This window comes from Mycteria americana, chromosome 6, assembly GCF_035582795.1.
Source record: "Mycteria americana isolate JAX WOST 10 ecotype Jacksonville Zoo and Gardens chromosome 6, USCA_MyAme_1.0, whole genome shotgun sequence".
NCBI lineage: Eukaryota > Metazoa > Chordata > Aves > Ciconiiformes > Ciconiidae > Mycteria > Mycteria americana.
The window spans coordinates 42,033,494-42,051,652 of record NC_134370.1 but is presented as its reverse complement, the minus strand read 5'-3'; the positions used below and the strand labels follow the sequence as shown (position 1 = coordinate 42,051,652).

The following is an 18,159-nucleotide window of genomic DNA, read 5'->3' as shown; positions in this document are numbered from 1 at the left end:
ATTTACGTTTCTAGGAACAGTCCTCTTTGCAACACTACTCACCCACCAATGAATTTTACCTATGGAACAAAATTGGTACTCTGGAACAATCCGGCTGGCCCATATCCTGTACCTTGCTCCCATTTCCCATTTGACTCCTTCTTTCACCCATTAGAACAACTGGATTTTTATGAGGCCGATTATTCCCTAAATGTGAATCTCTCTTGGTGTATCCAACTTCCCAATAGCATGGGGCGTGAATCAAGAGACCTGACAAATTTACAGTGGATGTGGTCACAAAGGAGACCCCTCCTGCAACCGCTAAGGTATGCCAATCCCCCACAGCATAGCCGGTCTGATCTGTTTACATGTGCCAAAGTTCTTAATTGTAACACTGGTCCTGGGGACCCCCCCTGAGACCTCACTTTTGGAGAGAGTAAGGGTTCTGATAAGGGACATGTGTATTTGTTGGGGTTATCCTTCCTGCGGATATAGAAATCGGGATATTCTGTGCAACAAAATTTATGACAAAACTGAGGATCATGGTATAGTCATGTATTGCGGCATACCCCGTACACACTACCCTTTGAAGGGCCTGCCACTCACTGCAAAACCTGACATATATTTCGTGGACTACAATGATACCTGGACCTGTGAAACTAGCATATACCTGGCCCCCTTGGGACTAGTTTGGGGATGTTCTAATGGGAAATTTTATTCCTATTTAATCCTGAAATATCACGCTGGTCTGAAATGTGGATTAGTCATCCCATCCTTATGCCCATCTCGTGTTTTCAGTTTCACTGCCCCTCTCTGGCGAGTGCACAGGGAAGTGGCAGAAGCCCCAAAAACCCAACCGGAATGGGCAATCACTGGAGTCCAGGTCCCCAATTACTATACAGATGGGCAAGTAGCAGCGCTAATGTTTGAAAACATTTTCACCCCATACATAACCCTAAAGTGACATCAATTTGTTCTAGAAAATATTACCTGGCAAGTACACCTCCTAAATAATAGGACCAGACAAGCTTTAGGAGAACTCAATCTACAAGTCCAACAGGTGTCAAAAATGACACTCCAATATCGTTTAGCCTTGGACATAATATTGTTAAAAGAACAAGGGGTATGTGGTATGTTGAATTTAAGTGATGGAGAATATTGCATAACTATTCACAATGCCAGTACTACTATAGAGGAGGGACGCACCAAAATGAAAGAAATCGCCGATCAAACTGCTGACCTCTTCCGATCACTCCAACCGAGAGACTGGTTCAATGGACATATACCTGGATCTTGGTTTGCCTCCCTCCTACAATCCTGGGGACTCACGGGGTGGGGGAAATGGTTAATGCAAATTGGAATAACCCTGTTGGTTGGATTTTTATTCCTAATGATCAGCATAGCTATTGTTCAATGTATGATTACCCGTCTGCTTGCTTCTGCTTCCTCTCTCTTTTCTCCTGCTGTTCGCTATGTTCATATCACCACCCAGGAAGATGAAATCAAGGACACTCCGCCAACTCTCGAATCTTCTTTTTGATGGTTGGCCTTGCCATTGTAAAATGTATTATTTTGTGAACTTTGTCTTCTCTATCCTCTATTATATAGACAATGTTTGAGCCACGGGGTGGTGTGAGAGACTGAAAGAGTTAATGTCTCAAACATTGTGGAGAGATGAGGCGCGATTTGCTCCCCCAGCACCTGCAAACTTTTGAGGACCAGAACAACATAAGTCCTCCAGGGGCGTGACCTGAGGCAGGGATTAGAGTATAAAGAGACACCTTCCCCAGGGAACAGTGCACGCCCATCACTGGAGGATTGCCACGTCTGTCACCCTCATTGCGGGATCCAAGGGTGGTGATACCTTTCCTTTTCTTTATCCTCCTGTCTTCTCTTTTCCTTTTCTCACTTCTCTTTTCCTCTACTCTTCCACTATATATATATATCTGGGCATATGAGTTTTGGATGAATTGTGACGGGTTGCCCGGAAAATAGCTCCATTGCCAAATTGCCTCTGTTCGTTCGCTGAGCTTGCTAGTTCATTAAGTTTGTAGTTTGCTAGTTAATAAAGTTGCTAGTCTGACTGTTCCTCTGAGTCATTGTGACTCTACCGGCCTGCGGCTCTGCCGAGCGGAGATCAGCCTTTGTTGGTATGCAAACCGCTGGGGAATCAAAAAGATTCACCCATCTCGCAACCCACTGAGTGGGACGAGACATGCTCCCACCCTGCTCCCTGCACAAGCAGTAACCATCAGTGGGAGTCATCCTGATAGATGCATCCAGCTTATGCTGGACCTTGAGGACGATGGCAACAAAGTAGCCAAGGGCTGCCTGAAGCAGGGATCTACAGGTCTTGCTGATATGCAAATATGACCATAAGTCAATCATCTTACTCCTTAAATAGTGGGCAGCCCAGGGCCCTGTGAGCTCTCCTGCACGGCAGCGGGCTGCATGCCAGGATCTCCCCTTGAGCAGGGACGCCTCTCAAGGTTACAGGTTACTCCTCGTGGTTGAGAGATTCCTTGCCGCAACAGATCCTCAGTAAGTGACTAATAGCATGCTAAACTTTGAAATCTTAGCTAAGCGATATAAAGGATTGATTGCGCACATATAATCCTTTAGACATAAACCGTTGACCAAGTCTGGGACTAGGACTGGATCTAGCCACACCTAGACTCCTCTCTGAGAAGGAGTTTAGAAAGCAAGGGGGTCCTTTTTGGAACCTCATGACTCAACAGGAGGGTCTCCCTGACAGTTTTGTCTGACCCTGTCCTCTATGCAGTAAATGACCAAGTGTGCCTTGCCATCGGATCTTGTTAAATCACTGTCGCATTGAACTTTATTCACTCCCTATTCTGTATCAATAAACTATATTTTTACTTCTCTCTTGTGAGTGAAGTGCATGCTCACTCCACCAGTGACACCAGCCTTACAGGAGGCAAACCCACCTTTTCTCTCCCTGACTTGGGGAGAAGGAGAAGGGTTCAGCAAATCAGAAGTTGGCAGAAGTTGGCCTGCTGGTGTTTTTGCATATAGTAGGTAGCAGGTCTTATGTGGAGAACAGTGTTCTTTAATCAGGACCTTTTACTTTATTGCAATTAACTCTGTTATGCTAATACAGTCGTGCTGATTAAAGACCCTAAGTTTCCCTCTAATAGTCCTGAATTACTGCTAGGATAATGAGAATTCCATTTCTGGCACGTCTATGCGTGCCATCCAAATCACAACCATATTCATGTACATACTGAATATGAATTATTCTCGCAACATTTACATCAAACATCCTTCCTGCATCAAAAATACCACGCCACACTCAGTTAAAAACAGCTTTCTCATGCTTTAGCGCTCAGCTTAATACTATTATTATTAGCCCTGTGCTATTACTGCTGTATATTTAAGCAGCTGTCAAAGGACAATTGCAAGTCTTGGTGTACAAGGCTGAGCTCTGAGGGACGTGGGACAGTGGGTGACGCTGGATGAGCTGTTTGCTGGCACTTATTCATCATGCCTGATATATCCTTATTGCACCAAGGGTGTATGTACAGTAGTGATATCACGCCCAGTGATGGTGAAGCACTGAAATCAAATTACTGCTGTGGAGATAATTGCTCCTAGCCCATGACAGAGGCATGACTGGAGTGTGTCACAACACCAATGTCACCGGAAAAGTGAGTGCAGCAAAGAAAATGATCACCAGGAGGTCTGACAGAGAAGCCACCGCACTGGTAGTGGTGTTTGGTACAGCCATGTGACAGTTCCTGGCTCCAAATCTGTCCCCCAGCCAGTGGTGCGGCATTGATGTACACAGTCCATCTAATGAGAGGTGTTTAAGCCACTCACAGCTTGTTTTAGGACAGGGCTGATGCGTTGACCTGAGCTTTAGATGACCTCTCACAATGCCATCTCCATGATCTGCTTTTTTATCCAAAAACAGCACAGCCGCTCACTTTGCTGGCTGCCAGGTCACCTGGGTGTCACAGCACCTTTTAAGAGCAAGCCCATGCCTTGGCCAACTCAAGGGTCTCAGATTTAATTTTGTTCCAGCTGTCTCTTTCCAAATCAAGAGCAAAAATTTTTTGCTATGATTTATGATGTATTAAATGTTAAAAAGATGGTGGCCATTATTAATGAAATTGAAGTCTTTCCTAGCCATAAGTTACCATAAAATTGGATATGAACTAATGTAATTTCAAGGAAACGTAATACGCTGCCATCTTAGATACCAGCAAGAGGCCAAACATGTTACATATCCTCTTTGACGGTCTTCACAATATTAGCCCAATTTGCAGAACAAACACATTCAACCCTCAGCCCTCGTGCCGTGACCCATGAATAATACTGCTAATAGGATTGACATGTCTGACTGGCACTCCGGGACAAAACTCCTGTTGAATTCAATGGGAGCCTCTCCACTTCCTGCATTCTTCCTGCAAAACCTCTGCCATCATCTCCTCCAAAAGGCACTCACAGCCCAAGTGAGAGACGTCCGAGCTACAATAATATCTGAACCACCTGTAGGACAAATGTGCTTTGAGGTTGCCTTTTCTTTCTTTAGAAGAGGCGTAACCAACATTTTTTTACACTGATAAATTTTGTAGTCACTCCAAAGAGGTTAGGCTCTCTCCCACGCTCGGCAGTAGCAAGGCAGTTATACGATTCTGAGTTGTATATGGTTTATATGATTTTCCGGTAATGTATGCTAGCTCCACTTGGATTTCGGTTGTAAATCTTCGAGTTACCAAAATTTGCCATCAAAACGAGAACCTTAGCATCAGCTTCTCTCCTCGCTTCCTCGCTTCTCCCTTGCCTAAAGGCAGCATCAGATTATTGTATCTTGAGGCTGTTACAGTAAAAACTGTTAGCACTGAGGCTGGAATAATGTTTGATGCTCACCCTCACATGGTGAAGCTGGTGCTTCTCCATAGATTTCTTATAGATTTCTCTGACTTTTTATATTTATTAAGTTGGTAAGAGAACCTCCATCTGTTTTATGAGAGGATCCAGTGTTTCCCTGAAAGGTACAGAGGGAACCAGGCAGAGATTTATTCTGTTTAAATTGTGTCATTAATTTCCCTGGCCTGCGGCATGACAGTAGCAGTGCTGGGAAGGGAGCTCTGGAGATCTCCAGTCCAGAGCAAGACTATTGCCCACACTTGATCAGGACAATCATAATATCTTTATTATTATTATTAGAGTAAAGGGAGGCTTGATTTATAGACCTTATTCTAATTTGAGGCATAGAACTTGCATGGTGACACAGGACACAAATCACTAAGCAGCTTTAGGCAGTGAGTTGAACATTAAAATAAATGATAACTACTAAACAGAGTTAGTACAGGCTCATGCTGACATTGGTCCTGTTATCAGAGCTGCATTTACTAGGAACAGGAATTAGTTTTTAAAATACAGATCTTTTTCTTCCTTTAGACTGGCTTGAAAGGCAAGTGCTGCCCCTCCAGAGAAAACTGAGAAAATCCAGTTTGAGACAGAAACTTGTGTACTCCCTGGGTGCCAGCACTGCAGTAGGACAAAATCACCAAACCATTTGGAAATGGCAATTCCCAAAATCATGTGAGGTGAAGGATAAATACAGGGTGCGACCAGAAAAAGCCTCCAGGACTGGATCCTGGGACTGAGCAGGAAGGAGAGCTGTCGCTACGTGACCACAACATCTCTGGCCTTAGCAGAAAACCACACAAGAGCTTGACTAGGAGCCTCCAGGTATCACTTCACTCCTGCTCCTTGGATGCCATGGAGGTGACACAGTCCAGAGCTCAGTGGCCCAGCACAGGGGGACAGCCCTGTACCTGTGCACAAGTTTCACTCCAGACAGGTTTTTCTGGGTCTCCAAATGAGGTGACTTGAAGACGATCTGGAGGCATCATCCTGTTTTTCCACTTGACACAGGGTGGACGGCAGGTTAAGAGGGGAAGCACGCCCTTCTGCTCCACCACCAGGGAGGTTGTGTCTGGGTATTGGGACCAGTTTGGGGCTCCAAGGGATCTCCAAAGCAGAGCAAGCCTAGTGCCACTCTGGCAGTGCTGGATGGAGGCCAGGGCATACAAAGAGAGGTTAGGCGAGCTGGGCTTGCTGAGCTGGAGATGAGGAGGCAAAGGGGGATCCAACAGCACCTCCCCCTGCCCAAAGGGGTCCCGGAGATGCCGGGACTGGACTCTGCTCAGAGGGGCACAGCAAGAGCCCCAGAGGCACCGGCACAAGCTGCAGCACAGGAAACCCTGGCTGGTCCCAAGGAAACAGCTCATGCCTGTGCAAGAGAAGGGGGATCCCCATCCCTGGGGATGCCCTGACTCACTCGGACATGGACCCCAGTGACCTGCTGCAGCTGCAGCATTGGCCCTGCTGGGAGCGGGGTCAGGCCGGAGACCCCCACCCCAGGGTACCTCCAGCCTGTGATGGCACATTTGACCCCATGGTGGGACATCAGGTTCAAGGTGACCATCTCCAGGACTTGCTGGAGAGCGCAGAGCTCCGTGCTGGCTGGGAACTACTGAATGACTGTGGCAGATGGATCCAGGGAATTACTGAATGACTACGGTAGGATGGAGCTGGGACTTCTCCGCTTCTGCAGCTGTGAAGCACCCAGTCCCCATTTGTCTTCCTTCAACATAACTGTTACACCACTTTGCCCCAAGAAATCTGCCTGTTTCCAGAGTCTGCCATGCTGCAAATTCAGCCTTGAGCACTTGCAAAGCCATTTCCTCCTGTTCTCCCATGATTCTAGCACGCTGCTCTGAGAATAAACCTGCTGGCAAAGTGAATACAAGGAGCATCTGCAAGGTAATCTTCTCCTCTTTTGAAAGCTGGGAGCTAAGCAGGGCTCCCCGAGTCACTGCAAAGACACAGCTGTGTGACTGCCCCTGTGAAATCCCACCTCGGTGCTGCTGAGTTTGCAGAGCAAGGTTTTCTTCTTCTGCTAACTCCTGCCCACAGCCTGGCTGAGGTAACAGAGGTTTAACCATTCTGTAATTAACACTTCTTAGGCTGCTATAGAGCACGGGCAGCACGGGAGTGCTGCCGGACCTGCCCGAGCACGCAGGGACTGTCTGCAGGGAGGAGGATGCGGTGGTGCCTGCTCAGAGCGGGTTGGCTCCAGTTCAGGCTCAGCTGAGCCCTGCTAGTGTGTGTGTGTATGGAAAAACGCAATTTACCTTTCTGGGGATAAGCATAGCTTTTACAAGGAAACGGGCAAGCAGAGACATGCAGCACAGCAACGATTCAAATCCACTTTTGGGTTTATTTATTTACAGTTACTGTTAGGGGTCCTGGGAAAAAAAAGCTTTTTGAATGAGCAGCACTAGCATCGTGGCAAAAATCAAGGGCTGCAGCATGTGAGGTGCAGTTTCGATAAGAGCTTCAAAGTGAATCAGATCAAAACTCAGCCTGGAAAATCAGATCAAAGCCACAGCCTGCAAGAGCACAGAGATAACAGCCCTGTTGAGCTGCTGCCATAACACTGCTGTATCTGTTTCCTTGTATTGTTCGCTATCTTCCTACAGGGAGAGGGTAGCACAGTGCCCTCCATCAGCCATGCTCCTCCTTTTCAACTCAGCAAGAGGGACGAAAAGTGCATATGCCACCACCTGCGTTAACATCCTCCTGGTGAAAAGCACAGCTAAAACAATTTGCTCCATAAACTGGCGCTGGGGACTGTTCTGGTGAGGAGCATCGCACAACGTGGGAAAGCGTTGCGGGTTTCAACAAGCTGCATTGGGAGCAGGCGCTCGCTCCTTGAAAGAGGAGGCAGCACAGAGCATTGGAGCCAAAGATGACAGAGAAAAGGGAGTGAGGGATACGAAAAGCCTGGGAGCCGCCATTCTCAGGAAACACGCCGCTGCCTGAAAAGAAAACATCTTTTTTCCCTAAGAAGAGCAGCAAACCTCATTAGCAGCGAAGGAAATAGGAAGGAGAATAACCTCCTGCGGTTGTCGTGTGCTGTGGCATGGGGGTCTCCTCGGGATGCTGGCAAGAAGCATGTCACTGGCTGAAGGGGGCGGGAGCGGCAATATCTGCAGTGGGAGACATGGTACCATTGTCTCCGTCCAACTCCTAGCCCCGTGGCTACTCATCGTCTCCCACCCATGTCTGCATGGCGGCGGGTCTGAGCTGCAGCTTTATTCCCCAGCCATTTTTATGGGATCCCCTGTCACCCCTTTCATTATCCAATGGGAAATGCCTAGCATGTTGATAAAGGAAATGTTGTACAGATCCATTGAAGGGACGAAATGGTGGTGCCATGGGCTGTCCTATTTCTGCTCCCAAAGCCCACGGACACATCCAGTCCCCAGGACCTGGGGAGAGCAGTGGCCCAGTCTAGCTGGGACACTCCACTTGCACGTGGGATGCTCTGGGCAAGTCAATGACAGCCCTGCGCCGAGCACAGCTGGCCTCTGGAAAACTCTGCGGGTCCTCTCTTGATAACTGTTGGCTTGTTGTCTCCCTTGAATTGTCTTTTCTACCTTCTTTTACTGTCTTTCATGCCTCTTTTTCATTTTTCTTTCTTCTTCTATTTAAATGGGGAAATGGTTGCTATTGCCCTGGCTCTGTTAAGCGTTTCTCCTTTTATTTCAAATTTTGATGCATTTTCCGCCAGACACATGCTGTTTTAATCAGGAGCAATGACCCATTAAAAGCAGATTAATTAAAGAAATGAGTTTATGTATTTTTCTAATGATCTGAAATGAACAGGAGGAAACCTCTACAATCTTGAATTTATAATGCTGTTTGCCTGCAACAGATGACTGGATAATATCACTGATCTGAGAAGATTATGCCATCTCACCATTAATCACTTCCTTGAATAATAAAATAGCTGAATTGGAATCTACTGCATCCTTTGGAAACAGATATTTTGGTCTCTTTTACCATTTATATTGCAGTTAAGAGGCCTGCTCTGCAGTTTCTTAAAACCATGGCATGTGAATGCAGTGTGCCCTTTGCTTCACTCCATTCACGATGTATTTAATTCTTATTTTTCACTCTGCTGCCGCTACTGTTGTCCTTAACACCATCAGGGGACAGGGACAAAGCCCTGTGGGACTACAATGCGCTGTACAAATTTGGAGCAATGACTGCTCCTGCCATTTCTAAGGCTTTTAAAAATGTCACGGTCAGTGCAACCCCATCTAATTTCAGGGTTAGCATAAAGTCACTGAATAAATGATGTCATATCATGTCAAAATGATACCAAAATGATATCAGGACGGCACTGAGTTGATGATGCCATTTAATGTCAAATGGTATCACGGATGAAACCACTAAATAAATGATGCAACCGACATAAATTCTGCAACCTACATAAATGAAGCCACCTGATGTGATCTCATAAATACCATCAGTGAATATATAACATCATATGGTATCAAGTGATGTCATAAATGAAGTGATGGGTAAATGGTCATTGCTGTACTGAAAGATGTACCTACGATGAGTGTGGTAAGATGAAGAAGGTTATTGAAATTTTATTTAAGTTAGTTTAACATTAGTTCATTAATAAAGTATTAGTGTGCTAATAGTAAATGTATTACATCTAAATAAAAATATCTCCTCAGACTGAATATCATTAATTTATTAATCATTGATCAATGCCTAATGATTATTAATGATCATGATCTATTAGCATCTTCCTGTTAATTCATTTATGTGTACATCAATTTTGATTAATTGATTTAATCAAAGTGCCAGCAGGAGAAACCCCCAGCTGAGTGGAGCCATGGATCATCCCCTCCCGCTCCCACATGGGCACCTCCATCCCTCAGGGAGCCCCCTGAAATGATGTTATCTGCTGCTGGCACACTCTCTCAGCATCTTCCCTGCCCTTGGCGCTTGGGGACTGGTTGTAACCCGGCAGGAAAGGTTGTTTTCAGGAACACATGTGGCTCAGCATGATTAAGCCCAGGCAGCAGCGCGGGACAACTATTTCTAAGCCTCTCAGACAGACCTTTGTCATTCCCCCCCCAACAGGGAGGTCAGGCTCCCCAGTAATCAATTTGCACAGCCTTCAGATTCATATTATTTGCTGGGAAATGCCCATACTAGGGGAACAACCCCAGAAAGGAGGAATTTATTATATGATTACCCTGGGGGAAGCGTCAACGATATTAATCCTGTTATAGCATTAATAGGATGGGGTTGCAAGAAATGATAGTCAGGGAGAAAACAGCGCCCTGCTGAAAAGCAGGAACCCCTGTTAAGAACGTCCCTGTCCTGATAGCATCACACAGGGGGAGCAAATAGAAAGATATAATGTGACAGGGATTGTCAAGTCCCCCATAGGCTCCACTGGCCCAAGGAGGACATACCAGTACTCCTAACAAGCCTGTTCGTCCCTGGCATGGCTGGGTGGGTGCTCGGCACTTGCAGCAATGGCAAAGCCTGGCATTGCTTCCAGCAGGTCCCCTCTGCCTTCACCATCAGCTTTCCTGTTTTCCAAGGAGAAATGAGGCAGGGAGCGGTGAGCTGGCCCAGTTCCCTATTCCTAAACCCTTTCTGGCACAACCATGCTTATGCAAGCCAGCCTTGTAAAACTTTGGTAAGAATCAGATTTTAAGCCTGGTCAACTTGGGAAAAAACAGAACTGAGCAGCCGGTATTAAGTCTACTCACAAATAAATCCCTCCTCAGGGATGAGAGAATTGAAGCCATTGGCTCCTGGGTTGTCTTCAGCAAAAAAAAAAAACCAAAAAAAAGATGAAGCGACTGAATTAAAAGCAAGGTTGTGGCAACAACAGCGAGGGGGAGGAAAGGACCTACCTGGAAGGGGGCAGGAGGGGAGAGTCATTTGCAAGTGATACATGTGGGGTTTGGCCTCTCTGAAAACTCCTTATTTAAGGCAGTATTTTGTTTGCTCAGACAGTTTACAAGCTGCTTTCTTGCTCTATGGGAGAAGATCAAGGAGTTCTGGCTCAGCTCAGGAGGTCTCTGGTCCAGTCCATTTGCCTGGAGAAAACCTCCTCTGCCTGTATGACTGTCTCAGCTCTGCCAAAAAGTTGGGTGACCCAGCGTGGCATCTGCATTTCTCACTCATTTCCATGATGACTTCCAGGAGATGTCAAGCAAAGAGCGGCAAAATAGTGGCCAATACAATGCTCAGACTCTGGTTTCCTACTCAGATTAAAAAGATGCACTTATATTTAGCCCATGAGTGCTGCAGACAACCAGGTGAAAAAATGGATTAAAAATTATTTGCCTGGGAGAAAAGTCAAGTGAAATCTCGTGCTGGATTTCCCCAGCACCCTCCTCCTAAGCCATCCTCTTCCATCTGCGTTTCCCCTTGTAACTACGAAGTGGTTTGCACAGGGCGAAAGCTGTTGCCTGGATCCTGAGGTCAAACAAAACTTGTTCCCTCTTCATCAGCACTGATGAAAAAGTGTAAAGAGCTGCAGGTCATGGCAGATATCAAAATATAACTTTCACACTGGCTCTAAATTTGAGTTTTATTACACAGAGAATTTTTGCTCTGAAACTGCAGTATTTGGTAGTTCTTTACAGAGGACCAGGAAACCATTGTGTTTCACCTCTCCCAGTGAATAAATGACTATTTATCCTAGCTTAATTTCAATTTTGCTTGGGTAATGTCTGCAATCACTCATTGGTTAGGATAAGTCATGAGGGTTTTTTTTATATTTCTATATGTTTACATGCCAAGATCAGCAAAAACTGTCTCTTGCTTTATGTTACTGTGACATACTGGGACATCCAGTCCTTTCTGTATTTGCTTTCATCCTCCTACTGCCTGGGATGTGGTGCAGCTCTGCTATCTCCACGATCTGCTGGCTAGCAACCATCTTGGAGAGATAACAAATGCCTGAAATATGGGAAAAGTTTTAATCAGACCTTGCAGGTCTTCCCACGCTGGGGAGCAGACCTGCAGGAAACCAGGCTCAGCGCACGCAGGTATCCCCACTGCCTCTGTGGGCACCGCAAAATGCTTTTGACCTTTTTGGATAGAAAAAATCCCAGCTTTTTTGTATTAACAAGGCACAATTTGTGAAATGCAAGGTTTGAAATAGGATGTGAGGTGTTAGTGTTCATGAAACAAATTTTACCCTCTTTCTACCTAGAGAAGATGACATCCAGAGGTTGCTCCCAAGCCAAATTGCTCTGTGATTTTATTTTAACTAAGATGTTATTAATAACAGCTGACTTCTTGTATCGCCAGAGCTCTTGATGTTACAACGATGAAGGTGAGCATAAGCCCAACAGCCAGGAACAGCCCCTGGAGATTGAAATAAAAGCAGACGCCAGAGTTTGCTCCAACACCACACCCTCTGGTCTTGCAGCTCTCAGCACGGGACCCATTCGCACCAGCTCTGGATGGCATTTTTCCTGTGGAAAGGGCACATTTCCCCATGCCAGTGGGGAGCGTGGCCTCACCTCCCGAAGGACGAGGCCATGTCTGGCACAGCTCTGTCACGCCACCAGCCAGATTTAGTATGAGAACTTCTCACACCCTGCTATGCCTCATCTGCCTGGAGTAAGTTATGCTGATGCCAGATTTCAATTTGTTTTGGCTACCTGCGTTCAGAAAGCTTCAAAGTAGCTCATTTTAAGGAAAATCAGTGGTTTTCACGGCGGGAATTGGCCTTCCCCGGTGTCCCAGGCCCTAACAAGCAGCGAGGAGGGAGGGGAGCGGGAAATCCCGCTGGAAAAATAGCTTTTGGCAGCGACGTTCCCTGACAGAATATCAGCCACGGCCCCGGCCCACCGCACACAAAATGGCGGCGCGGGATGACACGGCGGTCACGTGGGGCGCGGTGCCACCCGCCCCGCCCGCCGCTGCTGCCGCCGCCGCTGCACGGGACACGGGGCTGCCGCCAGCGCCCAGGGGATCCGCCCGCCCGCCCGGCGGCCGCGCCGCGCCGACCCGGCCCGCTGCGGGGCTCCGCGCCGCACGGTGAGCAGCGAGCCGCGCCGCCGCCGCCTCAGCGCGGGGCTGGACAGTGGGGCCGGGCGCAGGCCCGGGGGCGGCGGCGGGACGGGGCGGCGCGGCGGGTGACAGCGAGGACAGGGCCGCCGCCGCCGCACGAGGCGGGGCCATGTAGCGGCGGGGCCGGGCCGCGGCTCGGGGGTCCCGGCCCCTCAGCGCGGCGGCGGCGGCCCCCGCAGCCCCGGGGGATCTGCGGGGTGTGTCCAGGCCCCCTCAACCCTGGGAAGGGCTCCGGTCCCCTCAGCCCGGGGGCCTGAGGGAGCTCTGGTCCGCTCAGCTCGGGTGTGTCTGGGCCCCTCAGCCCCGGGGGGGCCCAGGGAAGCTCTGGCTCCCTCAGCTCGGGGGGCTGTAATCCCCTCAGCCCCGGGGGGGCCCAGGGAAGCTCTGGCTCCCTCAGCTCAGGGGGCTGTAGTCCCCTCAGCCCCGGGGGCCCAGGGGAGCTCTAGTCCCTTCAGCCCCGGTGCCTGATCGGGTCTGTTCCCCTCAATCCCAAGGTGTCTGAGTGGGGGGTCCAGTCCCCCCTGCCCCAGGGTGTCTGGGGGGCATGTGGTCCCTTCTGCTCAGGTAGGACCATGGGGGTGAGCTCAGTCCCCTCAGCTCAGGTGGGGCCTTAGGGCTCCTCTCAGGCCAGGCCTGGGCCCCCCCTCAGCCCAGGGGTTGCCTGGTCCCCTCAGCTCACTGGGGTGCGAAGGCAGCCTGCTTCCCGCTCGGAGGCATCCACTGCGAGTGGGGAGGGAATCCGCCCTGTCCTGACGACTTCGAGGGCCATAGCAGTGGTGTTAGGGCTGCGCTGCCTCCCTTGGTCTGAGGTTTGCTGGGTAGTGGTGGCCCAGGGTCTCAGGGATGAAGAGGCTGGAAGGCAGAATGGGGGGTGAGAAGGAGAGGCCTTGCCGTCACCGGCACCCACCCTGGCAGGTGGGCGTGCTCCCTGTTTGCTTGTGAAATTGCTTGCTGATTGACAGGCTGGATTATTTGGATTTTTTTGGGTATATAATGCATGTGGCTATCTTTTTACTGTGTTCCTGCTGGAGGTCCTGTTTTGATCCCAAGGTTTCTAATTTATATTGTCTTGTGTGAAAACCTCATTAAAGAAGGCCTCAGTGCCTTTAGGCACTGTAAATACGTGAGGCAAGGATGGAAAGAGAGAGAAAAGAGTGTTATTTGTAAAAAATGGGAGCTCTGCCATATTGACATGGTGCTGATGAAGCTTGCTGATGCAGGCAGCCTCTCTTAGCAGAGCTGGAAATGGGATGTCAATGAACGTCCTCGTGTCACTTTGGCTGGCGGCAGCATTGGTGCATTGTGGTGTGATGACAGGTTTTGTAGCGATTCCTTAAGGCTCCATTCTGCCACTTCAGGTCCACGTGGATGAAAATGATTTCTGTTGGCTTTCATGCCTGTTTGTGAACCAGTATAAAATACAGATGTGATGCCTGACAATTCAATTCAGTGGAAGCTCTGCTATTGATCTTGGTGGGTTTGGGCTTGGCTATGTTTGTTTGAGGAGTGGATGTTTCACTGGAGTAACGTGCACTTCTGTTTTATTTCATGTAGTATTTTGGTGGGCATTGGGATTGCTTCAGCTTTGTGAAGGTGTTTAGAGTTTGGAAAGACAACGCAATCAACCCTGGTTGGTGGCAGACGAAAGATAAAGGCTACTTTTACAATAAAGGTAATAAACCCCCTTTAAATCCAGAGAGATTGCCTTGATTTTCTGGGTTTGTTCCTGTAGAGCAGAATTAAATTTAGCCGAGATGCCTTTAAACTGTGTTTGTGGTCTGTGCAACAAACTGTGATTCCCAAATAATTTATCACCCTTCTTTCATCTTTCACATATCAACCTAGAGACAACATGTCTCTTCATGTTTAATTAGCTTTTAATGAAAACTTGTGACACTTCTAAATTCAATAAATCGAAGTACGTGGATCATTTTCAGGACTTGGAGGTATTAATGAATACTGTTTGACTACTCTGAGTTAACGGTATCCTTAAAAGGCAGTGGCTTGTTAATAGCACCTTTTGTATACATGTTCTCCATGTATATCATTGCTTCTCTCAATGCTCATCAAGCTTGAATAGGTGCTGCTTTTAATTAAATAATTACTGAGTTCTCTTGAACTGAACATGTGGAGAAAGAACACATGTGCCATCGGTGATGGCAGCTTAAAAATTCTTCCCATCTTCTGGTCGTTGCTGCTCTGCGTTGTTCAACGTGGGTTAATTGGTGTGCTAAATATGGGTGGCCTGGGACTTCCTTAGATTAATAGCAATTTCAGTCCTGCCCTAAGGAACGATTGCTGAATTAAAGGCTTTTTTAACTGGGGCAACAGGACATCCTGTAAAAAATGCTCAGACAAAAATAATCCAGAACCTTGTTCTCCAGCATGTCAGGAAAGGCCTGTTTGGAGTAAAAAAAATCTGTATAGCACCATCAAAAAATGAACTAGGACGCTTGCCCATGGCTGTGAATGCTGGTTTTGTGGAACGTGACATGAGATTCTTCTCTTCACTGTGTGGTTCCCAGAGACACATGTTGTGCAGGACAGATTTTTAAGGCTTCACAGTGAGGTAGGTCCAAACTGTTCTTCGCTGAAATAGAGCAGAGCACCTGAATGCTATTTCAGTTGTAATTCAAGTGCAACACATCAAAACCAACTGTATGTGGAAAAAATGCTCTGAAGTAGAGGTGAGCTCAAAATTAGCTCAAAAACCTGAGTTTTGAGAGTTTTTTTTAGAATCTGAGGTCATGAACTAAGCTCCCATGTACTGTCAATGTTTTCCAGAGGATTTCGTTGTCATTGGGAGGCTTTTTGCACTCAGGACACCAGCACACAGATAGGGTCAGGCAGCCCTCCAAAGGCTGATGTTCTGCATGACTCCTGTGCTGTGGATTGGAAACTCTGGCTTCTAATACAGCTTGAATTCCCAAAGTGTGTAGCATCATTCAAGTTAATTATTAAGTCCTCTTCCCCCTGCCCCCCGCAAAAGGCTGGGGGAAATGCAGAAGACTGAAGAAAGCATGAAACCTACTGGCTTTTTGTGACACTTTCATCCCAAATATATTTTATGCTTTTGAAAATCTGCTTAGCAGAGACAGTGTTTGGTGCGGGTTACTTGGGCTTGATTTTTGTTGGCAAAAAGAACATCCATCCTAATAAGCTACTAAGTGTAACTGGTTTCCCTGTGCTATGTATAGTTCATTAACGTAAGTGAATATTTAAACATCTTTAAAATGTTTGTCTATTGTTTCTGGTCTTATCGGACGTGTTAATGTAGTTGAGGGGAGAAAAAAAATCCTTGAAAGTACCACCTGAGCTTTGTTCTGATAGCTCTTGACCAAGAGCTGTTAAGGGAAAAGAAAGTCTGATTTAGGAGACTATAATGGGTGTCTTCTAATGTGTGCATAAATAAATGCAGCTTTTAATATGTAGTTATTGCTGTTGCTGGTTTTACAGTTCATTCATCCAAGTTGGAGGAGCAAGAACATGTCCTGTTGATACTTCCTTCATCAGCTTGTGTGGTGCTGCTCTGGTATCCGTATTCAAACAAAAATGCTAATAAATCTTTATTGTGAAAGCATCTTCACTAACCGTAGGTTTTGCTTGTGCTAGTTTGCTTAGATTTAAACAAACAAACAAAAATCTCCCTCTTCTTAACCATAACTCTAAAGCTGTTTTCTCTCTCAGACTTCCCATCATGGTCTGCCTTCTGTCTCCCTGATTTTGAAGCTCTTTGGAGGTAGCTTGCTTTATTTAAAGGAGTTAAGGCAAAGCATATTGCCACTTGGAAAAAAGGCTTAAGGGAATCCCTGAAGTGCTGTAGCTTTGGGTTTTTCTAATGCAGGAAGCATAGCTGTGTGAAAACTGGCAGCTTTCTTACCAAGTTGGGTGAGGCGCAGGTGTGCAGTGGGAAGGCAGGCTAGCAGAATTCCTCAGGTGTCCTCGCTGGGCTGGCTTCTTGGGGTGCAGCGTGCATCCTTATCAGCTGGCTGGGACAGTGCTTGGAAAATTTAGCACTCCCATGAGCATCAGTTGGTGTGGGTCTGGGGAATGGTGGCGAGTGGGGTTGCATTGCCTAAGCCTTCATCAGAAAAAGAGGTAGGAGGAAACAGAAATAAAAATTGCAGAAGAAGTTGTAATTCCTGTCTTAAGAACTGAAACAGCCTTACATTAGGTATATTGCCCCCAAACCCCAGCAGTTTGGAAGGAGATTTTGCTGAATAAAGCAGCTGCTTTTTGTCTTTGCTCTCATATTATGTGCAGCTGTAGCTGTGTTTGTATCTGGAGAGGAGAGCTTTTGCAGCCTTGGTTTAAGAATGATTTTTAACAGCCGTCATCTCTTACTGTCTGGTGCAGCCTGCACCTTTAATTTCCTTGACTAAAAAAGAGCATCATGTTTTGGAGTGTCTTACAATTTTCCTTGCTGATCCATTAGTGTATTAGCTTAGCTTCATGTGTGTTGAATGCCATTAAATGTCACTTGCAAATTTAATGTTGGGAGCACTGAGGTTTGTGCTAATTGAATTTAAAGTCTTATACTTGAATATGTTAAAATGGCAGATTCAGAGAATTGAAATACTTCAATGGGAGAGCATATAAGCATTTGCAAATTTGCTCTTGTAAGTGAATCTAACAGTGCATTTGCGTAGATGTGAGGCGGAGACCCTGAGTGGACAGATCGGGTTTCGATGGGGCTTTGCTATCTCTTTTTTATTACGATGTGGCAAAACCCAGGATGTTGAAAGTCTTCATGCTTAACATCTGTTTAGGGTCATTGTTCACACTAACTTAACCTTAAATACTTCTATAAAAATGGTAGAGAATATAGAGGCTTTCAGTTCAAATTAAATTTCTCCTTCTCCTGCAGCCATAGTTTTAGGTTCTAATGCAGAAAGGGTAACTGTTTGGGTTGTTGGTCTTGGAACTCTGTTGTGCTTTCTTCAGTTGTCCGTGGGTCTGACTTCTGGGTTTTTTATGCGTGAAATAACACCTTTTGCACCTGAAGGTTTGTTGTTTTGGGAGGTTTTGGTGTTTTTTTGTTTGTTTCTGTTTTTTGTAGAGGATAGTCTGCACAAAAACTCTGGCATTTAACACTTGTTTATTCTCAACTTCAGCAAAATAACCAAGGGTTAAATAGAGACAGAAACAGCTCTCACCACCTACAGGAGACCCTACTGCTGTGCTTTTCGCAAGGTAGAGTGTTAAAGATATTACCCTTGATTGGAAAGGAGTCAT

At 46.7% G+C, this 18,159-nt stretch overlaps 1 protein-coding gene across 14 annotated transcripts in view; it reads left to right on the top strand.

Moving 5' to 3' along the window:
- Positions 1–12,740: 12,740 nt before the first annotated feature.
- Positions 12,741–18,159, top strand: part of SGMS1 (sphingomyelin synthase 1) — a 106,313-nt gene continuing 100,894 nt past the window's right edge. For 8 of the 14 annotated variants that reach the window (XM_075505455.1, XM_075505461.1, XM_075505453.1 and 5 more), the window contains exons 1-2: positions 12,741–12,891; positions 14,479–14,596. The gene's annotated coding sequence lies outside the window, so the exon portion shown is untranslated. Of the gene's footprint in view, positions 12,892–13,682; positions 13,840–14,478; positions 14,597–18,159 lie in introns of those variants that run through there. The other 6 variants (XM_075505463.1, XM_075505458.1, XM_075505462.1 and 3 more) reach the window with 2 other exon arrangements.